This window comes from Strongylocentrotus purpuratus, unplaced genomic scaffold, assembly GCF_000002235.5.
Source record: "Strongylocentrotus purpuratus isolate Spur 01 unplaced genomic scaffold, Spur_5.0 spur5_scaffold_17, whole genome shotgun sequence".
Lineage (NCBI taxonomy): Eukaryota > Metazoa > Echinodermata > Echinoidea > Camarodonta > Strongylocentrotidae > Strongylocentrotus > Strongylocentrotus purpuratus.
This window is the reverse complement of record NW_022145602.1, coordinates 24661913-24676982: the sequence shown is the minus strand read 5'-3', so window position 1 is coordinate 24676982 and position 15070 is coordinate 24661913.

Sequence of the window (15070 nt, the reverse complement as noted above, 5' to 3'; positions counted from 1 at the left end):
AATTCTCTTTAAAAACAATATAGAGAATCATAATTATCGCATAAATATATTTAAACAGTTAATTTACGGTGGTATCTATGTAATCTTGGTTTATTACTATTTCAATAGATGTCCAACATTTATTAATAAGAAGGGAGGGATTGTATGAATATATTCATATTAAACCGTAATCAGAGTTACATGTGGAAACAATTGTAATTTGAATAAGGAAATATCAAGCCTACTTGAGGAAGACATGTAGAACTTAGCTTTGAAAACAGATACACCCACTTCGATAACAAAAAAAGAATAATAACATATTCTAGGATCAGTAATATGATTAAGGAAATATGGAGCCTCTCCTATGAAATAATAATAATAACATCGTGTTCAAATATTACGTCAGAGGGCCAAATCATGAATGGGAGCATTATTCACCAATTTGAATAAGTTATCTTTTTAAATATTTATCAGTGTCATTCATAGGAATCACTTGCAAAAGTAAAAAGGTGATTGATTGATGTTCATTTGTTTGCTATATACATCATCACGAATATAGTAATGTTGTGCACGGTGACATAAAACCATACACATAAATAAAAGATCGCCATAGGCAAAGCTAAATCTGACGTCCTTTTAAAGTTGAAACATGTTCATACAACACACAGAATTTTATTGAAAAGCAGTTGGTAAACAGCATCAAAATAAAATGAAGGGAGAGTGCGAGGGAAAGAGAGAAATAAAAAGAGTCTGCTCATATTCACAGCAATTGATAATATTTTTTATATTGCCTGAAAGAGTATTTAACCACCCCGACCAGCAATGCTTGATAGGAGATGGTCTTTAAAATGTTTCTTAAAAATAATATTCTGATCGAACGTGTGTGTCAATGGATAGTGAATTCAAAGTATCGAGTCGAGTGTGCTTCATGGATTTATGGACCAGGGCTGTTTTTGGATTGTTCAAATGCACAGTTGTGAAAGTTCGGATAGGCTATTTATGAATGGAAGAATTTCAATGAAACTGGCGATTAAAGGTCACTGGAGGTTCTGAGAAATGAAATTTGCAAGAACTTGGTATTTTGGTACGAGTGATATTCAAATATCGTAAATATGGGTTCCATATATTCAAGATATGAAACATTTGTACACGAAATGTTTTCTTTACGAGTAATAAAATACATGTGATGTTAGATATTTTGGTGGACTGTAAAGAAGAGGTAACAATTAAAGACATGTGACATGATTATAGCGTTTTACATATTAAGCAACATATTCAATTAAACATATGGCTACATTTTTTTCTTCGAAATTCCAGTTCAAAGTGATGAAGAATTAATTACATTTTCAATGTGTGCGTTGAATTTTAAGCACTCAGTGATCGATCGTAATACCCAATAACTCTGCCTTAACTTGTTTTCCGTCAATATATATATAATGTACATGTAATTTTAATTCGTCAATACACTGTTGCTTCCAAAATGCATGTTACTGATCTAGGCGTCGAGAAAACTTCTTTGATGGATTCCACATTGAATGATATTATTTTAAAAACTATATCCAGAAACAAGTGAATGCTTGTCGATTAGTTAGTTTACTTGGAAACTAAGTGTAGCAATTACTCTAATGCAATAAAGTTGTAGTTTATTCAAACATTTAGTATGATCAAAGGTATAAATGCCTTACCGAGGTCCATAAAAAGAACATGGTCCTCATTCAATAATGAGGTTAAAATATTATAGGACAATCCAATAACCGCTATGTCTATGGAGTAGTATTTCCGAGATCAATATTGGCATAAAGCAATGTTGCTTATTTTATAACTGTATGTGTGAAAATTCATTCCATGCATAGACGGTGATATTTAACATGAATATCGCCCCGACAATCACATATTCAGTTTTCCCTTTTCCTTGTCTAATCCAACTCTGAAAATCAATTCAAATCAATTACTGTCGAATATAAGGAAAGTATCAACTGTTTCTTCTCTTATATTTAACTTTAAAGAGGCAATAACCAAACGCCTCACCTGGTTTGTGAAATACGACAAAAGCTTGGTATTTGTTTGACACTGTACGAAACTGGCAGCTTTGGAGGTGTGCAACGTCGTAAATGTAGCTGAACACTTTGTATGAGCTGATATATTCAACGACATCCCAACATCTTTGCTTCCTGAAACCAAGCTGACGACAGATGTTCATAATATACTGGTAGTGCCAATAAGCATGATAAATATGCAGCTTATTTCAATTTCCAATTTTCTTTACGCGTATGTACGTTTTGTTATTCTGGGATGAGGGAGGGGGTCATTCCTTTCATTTGTAATTGTTTTACTTATAATTCATTATCACGCTCTCCGGCATGTAGGCTCATTGGAAGAGCCGTGTTCCCGTGTTCGGGTTCGAAATCAAGTAGATAATGTGCTTCGGTAAGACTCTAATCCTATTCCATGCCGACTATGCCTGGATTACATTTGCCCCGGGCGCCGTACGATAAATTAGTCTACGATTTGTCGTAGACATCGTAGGAGGCTACGGGCTACGATGTTTGTGTTTACATTATCTACGAGCATCGTGCCATTAATTTTATTGGCCCTCGGGGGCAGGCCGGGGCAAATCCGTACAGAGGCTGCTCGGAGATTGTACGGAAATCGTGCAATTTGAATGTAGTAGCCGTGCAATCCCCGCAGCCTCCGCATTGAAATCGTACGGAGCCCGTGCAGCTTCCGTGCAAAGGTTGCGCGGAGATGACTGCTCAATATCACGGATACTGCACGGGCAGCGAGCAGCAACCTTGCGATAGCTGTGCAATGGCCGTGCGAATGCCCCACGAGTCTACAATCTCTGTACGATTTTTTTTTTGCCCCCATGTTCACCGAAAAATCGTACGTTTGCTGCACAATCAGTGCGAGGTCTCCGGACGATGCCCATGCGGGGATTGTGCAATGCCACCTACGACATGTATACGGGCTACAGGCTAACGATATTTTCAAATTTGTTTAACTTCTCGCGAAACAAAATCATAAAGGCTGCGGAGCCCGTGAATCCGTACGGAAATCTCACGGGCGCCTCCTGCCTCCGCACAGAGGCCGCACGGAAAAGGGGATACGGGCAGAATACGGGCTCCGTAGACTAATCGCAGGCCAAATGTATTCCAGGCATCAGTCGGAGAGGACTTAATATAATGTGTCTATGGTACGATTGTATAGCAGGCAAATGTAGGTTGTGTCGTAAAATAATGCGTACTACAGTTTGGTCCGTGGCTGGTGCCCCGGTTGAATGCAATTTACATTGACAGCTCTTACAGGTGTGCGAGCTTCCGCCACGGAGACCAGGGCGTAGCATCAATTAGTGTGTAATTGAATCATTCTAGCGGTGATTTACTTTATGGTACGACATGGGTCTTATGGTGTCCAGAGTCGTTGTTTTCGTTGAGTTTTATCTCTGTTTTTTAACCATGGACCATGTGCGGTCCAGGTTCCTAAATGAACTAGCAAAAACGTTCATGCTGAATAAACAGCTGGCTTCCAATAGTCGTTGTCAGGCTGTCCCAAAACAATATAACTAAATTATTGTGATATGTGTTTGTATCGAGAGAGAAATTGAGAAGTGAAGTTATAGGACAGACATCTGGTCACCTGATTTATAACTGATAACCATACACATGCCCTTTTACCGGTGAGTGACAACAAATCGAAATAACATCAGATTCACAGCGCATGTTCATGTATTTATGTTCATTCCTATTTCTGTTTACTCATTAGTTTTTCTTAATATTATAAAATATGATATTCCAAGGGAATATGTTCCCACGTTCTCCTTTGTATATGACGAAGGTCTGAGATTAACCCAAAATGAAAGGCCTGGAAATGTCCTTATTTCTTCAATAAAAAAAAAGGTTCTTGAAACAGAGGAGAACAAATATAGAAACAAAGGAAACCTTTTACAACAAATATCAAACACTACTATAAAACTAGACAAGAGAATAAGGTTCCTCTTGAAGGAGAAGATGACAAAGTAACGTGTGTTCATTCAAATCCTTCGCTCTCTTTCAGATTACAGGACTTTCGAAACTAGGCTTGGCATTCGTGATTTGTTTGTTGGGGGATCGCAGTTTATTTCGTTCTGTATTTGTATAATCTTTTGAGTTGTTTCTGAATTTTAAGAAATGTTTCAATCAGCAACAGAGCATCATTTTTTTTTAAAGAAAAGGATGTGATGATGATTATATCATTCTAGAAAAAGTATGAAATAGAAATATCTTTCTAGATAACGATACAAATACATTTGTATTGATTAAAATTGGAAAACCTGAGAAGAAAGGGACACTTATTTCAAAGTGCACTTGGTAGAAAGCCAAATGGGAATCTTACGAAATCAACTAGTAAAACCTATTTCCTTAAAGGAACGGACACCCATTAAATATAGAAGCGGATACTTTTAACATTAACGAAAATGCGCTTATTGGAAGGGGAAAAACACTCATTAGAAAAGATGGGAGGCACTTGCTGAATTTTTTGTCCTTATTCGGGCAAAAGATAGGCACTTTGGGGTTACTTAAATTAGAATGAGAATTGTGTTTCCTCCTTCACCCACCCCTATGGAAAACCACTTCTGTAGTATCTTCACTTATCGTATATTTGTTAACATTTGCAAAATAGATATAACTCTTTATTTTACCATGTCCCAACCATTTCATTGCATGTATGACTCGATTTAAAACAATCATCACCCCTTTCTGATATTTCGTCTTAACTACGCCTTCAGTTGGAATTTGTATCCTATTTGTTTGTCTTATTTTCAATTAGTTGCTCGGCTCTCCAAATATATCTAGCGATTCAAAATATGAAGAGGATAATCTCTACCGTTTTTAGGATAGGAAAATCAAACTGAATTATTATCGAATGTAATGAAAGTGTCAATTGTCTTTTCTTCTTTTTAAATAAAAACTTTAAAGAGGCAATAGTCAAACGCCTCACCTGGTTTGTAGCATCTAACAAATGTTTGGTATTTTTCTGACCGTGTAGTAAACGTGCAGCTTTGGTGGTGCGCAACTTTGTAAGTGCAGCTGTACACCACCGTCATAATGTACGAGGTGCTAAATTAAAAGTCATCTAACCACTTAAGCTCTCTGAAACCAAGCTGACGATAAATGTTCATAATAAAAGGCTCATCCCAATAAACGTAATCACCATCTAGTTTATTCAAACCTGCAAACGACTGTTCATCTTTGTAGCGATTTTTGTTTGCCATATCTTTCTCCTTCCTTTATATCAGATCCTTTATTTCTCATTTGTTAATACACTTATTGGTACGATGGCTCATTCTCAGAGCGGTCGTCCTGTATATCAGGCTATTAAGAGTGTTTCAATTTCCTGTATCACTTCTTTCTGAACACTTTAAAATCTGTCCCACTTTGTTTCCCTTTCATTTTAAACAAAGAGGCATTTTCATGAAACATGTTTTCTGTGAGTATGATCGAATTATTTACAGCGAGGTCATCTTTTCGTCGAAAAATACGATCAAGTTTTCGAAAGAGTTACTGAAAAATACACTTTCAGCGAGAAAATGATGTCGCAGGTAGGCATGTTGATTTCGTAATATCGAAATGTTATGGAACTGACGTATATCTGTTCTCACGACCATGTCTTGAGGGGTAACAGGATTGATTCCCCGAGTTAAGCGAAGGTGATTGCAATTATAATATGTTACTAGTTATAGCTGCCAGCCTAATGCAATTGCTGAATGCTCCGATCAGAAGGGTACAAACAAGGAAGACATAAAATTGACATGACTGAGACAAAAACGATAAATTGAGAATATGAAGATATAAATAACTGAATGTTCATAATCTTTTTATTGTTTCCATGTCTTTAACACGTTCTCAGACTTATTCACGTACTTCACTTAGAAAGGAAAATTGAGAACATAAATATCCATGTCTGCATTGGATTAGAATTGCAGGCACGACTCAGGGGGCTGATGGCTTCAATCATTCTCCCAAGATTTTCGGGCAATATAATTGAATTTCCTCGTTTTCGTGAAGACTTTGGTCTAGATCTGGAGAAAACCTGTAGCTATCCATTGGTACCAAATCATTATAATCATTGCACCCTTTTGATTGAAGGGGTGTGGCACCCCCTGCCCCCAGAACACTGTTACAGAAAATGTCTCGGCTAGACGAGAGTTGATAGCCTTTAACCCCTTTTTGTTTTTCACTTCCCTTCAAATGACAAATTTCCTGCGAAGGAACTTCCCCAATTCTAATGAATGAGCCTTGTAAGTAAGGACAGTAGCAGCTTCATGTCAATTAGGGCCAGTTGATTTCCGATCCGTAACGATTTCTCTGTCGCTTAATATAACTACTTAGATTAACGGAAAATGGCAGGTGTGCAGGTGACACTGTGAACAATTTGAAGAGAGGGACACCTATTTCTTAATGCATGTTGATAAGAATCAAATGCGATTCTTACCAAATTTACAATGGGAAATGATCATATTAGTTACAGGCACTTAATATGACAATTAAAACAAGAAAATCTTTACATTTAATAACGGAAACTTATCAGATTTGCGCAAAGGCACTGATATCTGAAGGGGAAAAGAAAACTCCGTAAAAAAAGAAAGGGAGCCAGTTGCTAAAGTAAAAGGAGCCGTTATTAGAGAAAATATTGAACTTCGGGAGCTAATTGAAATATATTTGCACTGTGCCTACTTCCCAACCCCATCACCAAGAGAACTGCTTCCGTGTTATCTATTTATGAACTTTTTCTTTTACATACAAAACTTTGCTTTATAACGCTTGCATTATGAATTAAAAAAAAATAAACTATTTTTTTTCCTTCATATTATTACTCTTTGTGTGACCCTATCCCAAAGTTGGTCATGCATGAATGATTATATTTTAAATAAAAATTGCCACTTTCTGCTAAATTTACCCTAATATGACTTAATTTGCAATCCTGGGTCTGAATGTGTGTCTTATCGTCACCTGACGATCATGATGCTTGACCGTGCACCCCGATTCACCTTTGATTGTCTTACACACAGTCACATGTCTAGTTCTTCGTTTTCGTCTGGCTAAGCCAACTCGAAAAATTCAATTGAATTGAATTACATTCTAATATAATAAATGTATCAACCTTTTTTTTTTCTTCATTCAAATCATGAACGTCGTCAAGAATAGACGTGCTTAACTACTCGCTCTGCGCTCACAGCTTCGCTAAAGTATTAACTACAGCAATGTTACTCTAATTGTAGCACCTATTCGAGTATTGCCTAGTTTGGTAATTTAGGGAGGACGTTTAGCTATCTGTGTTGGATTTAATATTGCTATTATGCATTTACTTCATCAAACATGAGTAATTTATTGCACAGAAGCGCGTGAGGATGCCGAAAGGCGCGGAACTTGAAGCCGAGGATAAGAGATATACGTGGAGAAGTCAAGAAAGTACCGGAGTACAACGATACCCAGACTCACTAGGTATCAGAAGAAAAGCTAACATCCATTGAAGAACTAACATCTATCATCACTGAAAGGTTGACGAAAGCAATTATAGTGAAACTTTTGAGTTTGATCTTTCTGAGAGAACTTTGCCAGACTGAGGGAGAGGCATAAAGAGGCTGAGTAAAATTCAAGAAGGAATTGTATGACTACTCATAGTCTGAATTAGAGTGCGTAAGAGAAAGTCAGGATAGACAGTGGAAATAATCAACACAGTTTGAACGGAGAAATTGGACATACAAATACACAGAGGAGACATCGATAGATCGCACAGATTAGGATCTAAAAATGAATGATCAATCAAAAGGATCACTGTTCGATTTACCAACTACACTGCGTTACAATGTCTTCCAGGCAAGATAGAAACTCAGAAGTTTGGAAGGAAGAGGGAGACTCTTTCGGGAGATGAAGTCAAAGCATAAGAACAAACTGTAAGCGATTTGGACTCAAGATGACAAAATCATAGGATTGACCACAGATGAACGCAATGTAGTTCTTACAAAAATGGTTGACATTAGCAACTTTGCATTGTTTTCATAAGCATGATAAGTCGATGGTCTAAGTGAAAGGGGACATTATTATCCCGTTTATTGTTCTTTGAATTATATTTGCATGCAAACCTGAAGTAACAATTAATCCATCTCTGTATGTATCTTATTGTTCATGGAACGCTGTATACGCTTTCCTGAAACTTCATTTTGTTTGAAGCACTAGACTGTCCATGCCTCAAATTGAGTTTGTTTAACGTTAAGCGATTGTGCATAGATTTTGTTCTTTTTAAATGAGATATGGTTTTTATAATTGTTAGAACTATGTTGATACCAACCTTTTCCAATACAAATACGTCTCTTTTGAAATCCAATTATCCCTCAGGACTATTTGTTAAAATGTGTCCCTTACTGCATTCCATTTAATTGTATTCGATAAAGACTTTGCAGAGTAAACTACAGAGCATGTAGAGTACGACTTTCTATTCCGCGCGCAGTTTAAAAAATTAATTCCAACCGGATACTTTATCATTTTCTTGTTATGATGAATATTGTTTAAACATCATGCGTCGTATTGTGGTGTGCACAATGTATTCATAATATGTTTATGTTATATTTGTGTTTCCTTGTCTTGATGTTTGGCAAATATTAGTCCTAAATTTCAAGTAAAAGTGTGAAATATAATGAGCTCTGTGTTAAATGTTCCTCGCTACAATGTTATATGTAAGGACAGTAATGGAAACGGTGGAGGTGTACAGACTACTATTTATAAAAGCCTGGGCTATGAAGTTTGAAAACATAGTTCTTTATTTCAAATGGAAGCAATTACACTATTCATACAGGAGAAAACGCGAGTCCCATTGTATTTTTCAATTGGTACACGCCTCTCAAATCTTAAATACAAGGTTCTGTAAAATATGTTACTTTTTGAAGAAAAAAAGGTTAATAATGAATTATTTAGGTCTGACTTGCATTATAAACATTATATGGCAATCTTGTGATAAAAATGTCTTGATCAATTAAAGAAACTTCCAAATAAAGCGGGGAGAATCATTTTGAAGATAAATCGGCAAACATATTTATTCAGTTAACAAATGCATGATATCCTAAAATGGGGCACTTTGTCTATACGGGGTATTAAACACATGGACATTTGATGTTTCAAATACAACATGACCTGACTCCAACATTAAAATGTTTCTTGTAGAGGTACTAGATAAACACTTCGAAGTCAATATAATATTGCCCTTCTTAAACCAAGGACAAATTATTGTAACAGAACCGTTGTCTATAGAGGTTCAGTGTTACCGTGTTACCATTGACGTTAAGCAACTGTGATACATTGTCTTCCGTTTAGAGAAATTTGACAGAAAGCTTATGAAACTTGATCCTTCTAGATATTTTTGTTGTAGCTATTATGTGAACCACGTATTAACACATTAGTGATCGTAAAGAGTGCACATTCATTTGAAGTTTACCTCACTCTATTCTGTTTCTATAAACAAAAACAAAAAAACTTTAATGTTTGTCTTGGACATTTCTTACTATTTTTTGCTTGGGAAATTGATGTTCTGCCATTGTTCTTAGTGGTTTGTTTATAGAAATTGTATTGTTTTAATGTTTGATTGCTGGTCGCCATGGAAAAGCAGCGGCATCATAACGATATCGCTGAAAATGGGCTTTCCAGCCGTTTATTTTTATATTGTCACTCATTATTCAATACGTTATTGTTTTACTGAATGCGTCTTATTTTTTTATATGGAAAACAAAACAAACAAACAAACAAACAAGGCAATAATCAAACGCCTCACCTGGTTTGTGACATTCAACGAATGCTTGATATTTGTCTGACACTGTAGAAAACCCCGTGCAGCTTCGATGGTGCGCAACGTTGTAAGTGCAGTTGAACACCAATGCCATAGTGCGCGCGCTGCTATATTCAATAAAATCCCACCACTTATTGATTACCCGAAACCAAGCTGAAGACATATGTTCTTAATATACGGGTAATACCAATGAGCAGCATTATCAATATCCATCTAAATCTCACTTCCAAATGACCTTTACTTTATGTACCGAATTTCTTTTTGCCATTTTCTTCTCCTTTCTGTGTATCGGTATATTTATTTTTTTATTCATTATTACAATTATGGGTACGATGGCAAAGCGGTCGTCCTGTATCTCGGCTTGTACATGAACCAATGCAGCGGAATATCTTTTTCGGTTTTTAGCTGATGAGTTAAATTCAGTTTTAATGAATTTAAATGTTCCAGATTGAAAATAGGCATAACACTTTGGAAAACGTGCGCGTGTGTAATTTGTGTAAAGACCGTAAGGACTATTTTATGTTCCTTTCATAATATGCACACAAAATGGGTTTCAGCACTTCAATTCCAAGCAAAACCGCTCGACATAGTTCGTACGATGTCGATGGGTTTCACAGGTTGGTATATGGCTTATTGATAATAATAATAAAATTATTATTATTAATAATGATAATAATAATAATAATAATAATAATAATAATAATAATAATAATAATAATAATAATAATAATAATAATACTGATACCAATAATAATACTACTATTGATACAAATAATAATATGAAAACTTATATTGCACTGGTATCCGTCGCAGTAGTGATGTTCATGGCACAGTAGACACAAAGTTGTAATAGTCGCATATTCATGAACTTAAGTACAAACATTTAAAGAGGCAATAATCAACGCCTCACCTCGATATCATGTCTCCTTTCGGGCGAGGTCATGCACTAGTCATAAATATTTATGATACTCACGCACACAGGATCCGATGCGATAATTTATCAAATAATGAGATTTCATACAAAAATACAAGTCCCAAGTGACGTATAAAGTTCCGCAGGGTAGTGTCATCGGTCTAAGGTTATTCTTTTTGTTCATGTATTACCTGCCATATTACCTGTCTCGTGACACCACTGTTAGATTATGTGCAGATGACTGCTTAGTATATCAAATTTCAAGGAACGTTCGCAACTATTGCGTCGATGTTTTACCAGCACAACCAAGATTACATTACCTTGCGCAACAAAGGAACTTAACTACTTTACAAACACAACGACGTATCGGCATTGCAATTAACGAAATATAAAAAACTGAAAATAATTTTTTGATTGTGTAATATATTCGGACTTTTTTATGTTGATTGATAAGTGAATTTAAAGGGTACTTTCTAACATGAACCCCCTCCCCCACCCAAAAGCACAACAAAAACAATTCCGATTATCGGTCTGTTCAAAAGCCTCACCTGGTTTGTGGCATCCAACGTATGTTTGGTATTTGTGTGACGTTGGAGTAAACGTGCACATTTGGTGATAAGTAACCCCGTAAGTGCAATCTTACACTAACGTCATACCGATCGTGCTGCCCCAGTCAATAAAAACATCCACTTGTTTAGCGAAATTTGATATTAACACTAATAACGAAATATTTAAATGCTTAGAGCTCATTTCATTTAAATTTCTTCATTTCATTTGTTATATTATAATATGTCTTTAAAGAGAGTGCGATACCCTTTTGTTACAAGACAAAAAATCACAAGTGACAAACCTTTTAGACTGTAAGTATAATTTTTATCTTGCTTTCTTTTTTTGAAGACGAAATTAAAATGTTTTAGTTGACTTACATCCAGTCATCCATCCTTATTTATTTAACGATCATGCCAAGTAAGGAAAACGTTAATTGACCAGACCGATTCGCTATCCTACCTATTAGAACATCAATCTCAAAATAGATGAAAATAGAGACAGAGTATATTGTACTCTAAGTCCCAACACTAATACAATGGCCTGTCATAAATGTATACATATGTGTATAAATATTTATGCGGTGATTGACGAAAAAGAAATAATGAAACAACCGTAGAAGTTACAAAATATATAAATTTTCTAATATTTGGTATCTTCTGCAGTTATTTTGTTATTTCGTCGTCATTAAAATGTATAAGATAATAGCAAAAGCACGTCTGGGTGATCGTGGGAAATGTCATTCGTTTTATTTTTAAATAATATAAAATATTATTTACATTTCTTCTATGCTTTATTTACCAGTTTATACTCGGAATGCCAAAATGTTAATAGATTTTCCCTGCCAAATTCGTCCGAAAAAATGTTTTACTTCTCAACATTAATTCAAGTTCACTCAAATTTGGGTTGATTGCGGTTCCCATGGTTGAATCTTTCTAAACATAATTGTATGTTGTGTTTCGAAAACCCCGCGTTTCACATTCAAATTAGGGTGTATTTCAACTAAATTCGAAATGCGTAATCGTAATTTTATTTCGCCAAGTGTGACTACGCTGTCATTTGATTTCGCACGAAATTGAATAAACTCAATGTACTTACTTAGTTTAATACTAATTTAGAAAGTTGGAAGTGAAACGTATATCAAATTACTTATGCTAATGTGAGGGAAAGGAGTCTCATATTTTACAATCTTACACATATAGATGCATATTGAATAGTATTTTTGCTTCAATTTAAAGAACTCAAAAGTTGAATGCCGTTACGGTATATATGGTTTCGCCAGGTTGGAAGAGAGGTAAGGAGAGAGAGAGAGGGGGGGGGGGGCAGCAGGTAAACAACATTCAGTAGATCAATGTAACGTAAATATTGGTTTTATTTTGGCGTTGTCGATATATGTTTAGAACTTCCATTTGCCTTTTTGACCTCTACCCTGCCTGTGTACTGATCAGGTCCGCTGACGAGTCAAAACAAAACTTCATTTTGAACTTGAATGAATATTACATGCCGGATTTCATTTTTCATGTTTATTCATTAATTGTGTTAATAATTGGAATTAATTATTCAATCTTTTTTAGTCACTTCAAAATTGACGGGATTGCACACTAAGCCATTAACCACGGGTATTTCCAATCATTTTTTTTTCTTCTTCAGTTTGTAAGTGCCATGAAGCGTACCTCGCAGTATGTCACCTAGTTTTCACCGAAACTTGCAATCTAACAATATAAATATATACATATAAATTGCGTCCCAGAAAAAAACGAAACCAAGAATTAAAGATGTTTATCATAACTCAATCACAGTTATGATCAATAAATGAAACAAATTTTTAAAGCTTAGATCCTCCTCTTTAATTTGATGTAACTCATATGAAACATATCCTACGCATGAATGATTAAATACAATTTGAAGAGAGGGTAAACAAAAAGTTAATTGGAGGGTGGTATCTGCATTTCAAAGACAAAATTGCTTTCAGAAAGGTTCATTTTCTGCCCTTTCATATGACACCTCAATCAGGAAAAATGAGCCAGGAAAAACAAAGTTATGTTTGTTTCAAGTAATGCTTGCATTTCCATAATTTGAGGCTTAATTTTGTTTCGTTGACGATCATCCATGCACAAAGAAGACGAAAAAGTTGATGCCTGGCTGATCGTCAACGAAACGGAATTAAGTATTTTGTCAACTTTGTTTGTTGCTACGGCAGGCAGCCAGTGAAAGCGAATTATGGGTACCTTATAAACATTCCAAACTTTCCCCAAAGATCAGCTTAAGGGTATAAGTTTTACTAACACCCTCACTGAAGTATATTAATTGTACGTTGTTTATTCATCTCCCCACTATATAAGTAATAGTGATACTAAAAGGAAACCATGTTATGTTCAATTATTGGTGAAAGAAGGGTGAAACTTTTATCTTGTGATAATTAGTATTATCTTTACGCATTTAGGAGGTGACATTATAAACTGTTCACAGGAAATAAAAGTCGTATAAAATCATTTCTGCTAATGAAAGGAATTTATTGCATATCATTCTCTGTAGATTGACATCTAGATATCACTAAGTGACTGTTTTCCTTCTATTACATAATGATATGTACTTTGTGGTATATGAAGTGCAAGTCTGAGTATAGATATATCATACACCGGTGTAACGAACAAAATGGCAAAAATCGAAAGATAAACCATTTTCTTAATTTTTAAGTCCCTTTAGATCTTACATACACTGGAATGAAATGTTGTATATCCTGTCATCATCATCATCCTTGATGATCTTCCATTATTATCATTTTTGGTAGTAGTATTAGTTATATTATTATTATTATTATTATTATTATTATTATTATTATTATTATTATTATTATTATTATTATTATTATTATTATGATTATTGTTATTCCAATTTATCGTAATTTTTCTCCTGTTCTCTTTTTTTGTGAGGGTGGGGGTGGGGGAGGGGGGGGGGGGTATTATCATCATTGTTACCGTGTTTGTTAAAATTCCTTTGTCTCACTGATTATTCCATTTAAGATTGTATATTTAATCATTCATTAACTTACTATGTTACATGTCCTACGCCATTTTACAAAGGAGAACTTTGAGATGTAAGCCTATTATGATAGTTATTATTGTACAGTGCCTCCCAGAAAAAAACGAAACCGAGAATTATCGATGTTTTATTATAACTTAATCACAATTATAATTAATACACGCCACATATCTGTAAAGCTTAGATCCTCCTCTTTCATTTCATGCAACTCATATGATGCATATTTTAGAGGGAGTACCAACAAGTCATTTGGTGAGCAGTATCTGAATTTCGAAGAGAAATTAAATTTCTAAAAAGTTCATTATCTGCCCTTTCATATGACACCCTAATCAGGAAACATGAGCCAGGAATAAAGTAATTCTTGTCAGATACCGCCCGCCAAATAAATTTGTGTTACCCTCTCTTCAAATTGTTTTTATTCACTCATGCGTACAATATGCTTGATATGAGTTGCATCGAATAACAGAAGAAGACCTAAGCTTTACAAATATGTGGCGTTTATTAATTATAATTGTGATTGAGTTATGATAAAAAATCGATAATTCTCGGTTTCGCTTTTTCTGGGACACACTGCATTATCATCATTGGTATAATCATTATCAATACCGTCACCATTATCCATATTACCACCTGTATCGCCATTATTAAATGATGTATGCATACATTGACTTTTTGCAAGTCATGCCAACAAAATCATGGGTACTTTGTACACAAATGACTTCCAATCGGTTCTGTGTATGTATATTTATATCACGTTCATACATATATAACGTC